The sequence below is a fragment of the Dipodomys spectabilis genome, unplaced genomic scaffold (assembly GCF_019054845.1).
Source record: "Dipodomys spectabilis isolate Male_0828 unplaced genomic scaffold, ASM1905484v1 ptg000304l, whole genome shotgun sequence".
Lineage (NCBI taxonomy): Eukaryota > Metazoa > Chordata > Mammalia > Rodentia > Heteromyidae > Dipodomys > Dipodomys spectabilis.
Genome location: NW_024870981.1, coordinates 573,787 through 576,179, shown reverse-complemented (window position 1 = coordinate 576,179; position 2,393 = coordinate 573,787). Strand labels below are relative to the sequence as shown.

The 2,393-nt window shown below is 33.6% G+C and overlaps 1 non-coding gene across 1 annotated transcript; it reads right to left on the bottom strand.

Moving 5' to 3' along the window:
- Positions 1-1,541: 1,541 nt before the first annotated feature.
- Positions 1,542-1,648, bottom strand: LOC122127601. The gene has a single exon (XR_006151211.1). It is a non-coding gene; the product is annotated as a U6 spliceosomal RNA (small nuclear RNA).
- Between the last annotated feature and the right edge of the window lie 745 nt (positions 1,649-2,393).

Here is a 2,393-nt window from a genome sequence, read left to right as displayed (position 1 = left end):
TCTATCTTTTAACAATCCCCAAACAAATTAAATTATCATAAAATCACTCCAAAAGGCTTTCAAATTAGGAGATGAAAAAACAGGCTCCCTTGAAGTAAATTTTCTTTTATTTTAAAAATTATTCTAAAAGCCTTGTTCTGGCTGGTCACACCTATAATCCTATCTACTCTGAATATTTGCTCAGGAGACTGAGATCTGTGGATAACACTTGGGAGCCAATCAGGGCCAAAAAAAACACGTCATGAAATTATTTTTCAAAAAGTTTAATGAATTAGCAAAGAGCCAGGAATTGAGATGTAGCTTATATCGTAGCTAGATAGTAAAAGCCTAGCAAGACCTTGAAGACCTGATTTTAAACTCTCAGCACGCCAATATACATGCATGGCGTGTGTTTACATGCACGCATGTGTTTGATTGTGCCGTGCCGCACACACACACACACACACACACACACACACACACACACATTTATTCAAATTACCTTCATATCAGTGTTCTGCATTAATTTCTTTGTTAACGATATTATATGGGTAAAATAGAGGAAATAAACTCTTCCATCTCAGAGCATTTTATATGTTTTTTATTGTAATAATACTGTGCAGAGGGGTCACATTTACATGAACAAGGAAACTAGTATATTTCCTAACAATCATTGTTAACTCCTCCTTTGTATTTCCCCTACCATCCCTTCCCTCCCACCTCCACAAGTACACTCCCCTCACCCTTCCTTCCTACGCCTAAATTGTAAAGTTCATTTTTCAACATAGTGTCTTGTGCATCTCATTGTTACAATGGGTCAACCTGTATCCCTATTTGAGCATTTTTTCCCTTCCCCTCCCCAAATTAGAGAAGCATACATACAAGATGTAAGTGCACCAACTTCAAATACAGAGAAAACAGGGGTTATAGCATGGGGAGAAACATACAAAGAAACAAAAAAAAATGACATCGCACATTATAAGTACGTTAGAAACAATAGCAAGAAACAAAAATATCCACTTGTGTCCCTATCTTGGGGTTCAATTTCTTTAACATCATCTTATCTGGATATATGCACATATCTTTTGAACTTTTCAGCTTATCCAAGACATATTTTCGTTATTGAAAATAAGGGAAATCATGGGACCTATATTTATTTGGACTTGGCTTACTTTACAAAATAATTTTTTTTCCAAGTCTTTCCATTTCCTATCAAATTGGGAGATGTCATTCTTTCTGATGGAGACATAGAATTCCATTGTGTATATATACCACATTTTCTTGATCCATTCATCTAATGGGGCATCTGGGTTGATTCCATATCTTAGCTATCGTAAATAATGTTGCAATAACCATAGTTGTGCTGGTAGTTTTAGTATGGTCTTGTTTATGATCATTTGTGTAAATCCCCAGAAGTGGGATTACTGTGTCATAGAGGAGTTTATGTGGAGTCTTTTGAGGAAACTCCATACTACTTTCCAAAGTAGTTGAACAAGTTTACACTCCCACCAAGAATGCAATACGGTTCCCTTGTGGCCACATACCTTTCAGCATCTGTTGTAAAAAATATGGAACGCTCCACGAATTTTTATGTCATCCTTGCGCCTGGGGTGTGCTAATCTTCTCTGTATTGTTCCAATGTTAGTGTATGTGATGCTAAATTGAGCATAAAACATTTTTTATATATAAAGTATAATTTTTATTGATTTTATTAAACTAGACAATTCAACAAAAAGTAAGTTCAAAAGAATTGTTGTGAAATTTTAAAATCATGTATTTCTTACATAAGCACACATTTAAGAATAAAATCAAGATAGACATGCCAAAAACAAAATAATTCTGGATATTTATTGTTCAAGAGATGTGTAGGAGGAGAAATTCAATTATTCTATACAAGGCACCTGTCAAAATGAACACTGCAGAAAGTGTTAAGGTTTGTTAAAAGTTTTAATGTTTTAAATATGCTTACTTTGGGGATTTTGCTTATATATGCCAAAAAATAGGACTATTTGGCAAGTATAAAACTTTTCTATAAAGTATTTAAGATTTATGGTAGCAGACATTAAGCATTAAGTATGTACATTTCAGAGTTTATGGAAACTTTATTAATGAGGACTTGCAAAGTCTTTGTGTAAAGAAACAGAGTGAAGAGTTAAGACTTGAACTACACAGTTTCTGTTAAAACTTTAGGGATTCCTTACTTTATTTATTAGCAAAGAATAAATGATGATATAAGCCATAATGTACACATATATGTTACTATTCACACACATACATATACACATGTATACATGCACACATGGAGAAAGACACATAATTACAGCCAACATAAGTTTCACCAGTTATTGAATATGCCTAAACGGAATACTTGGAACAATATGTGTTGAAGATTTATTTGTCTCTAAGAGTTCTTT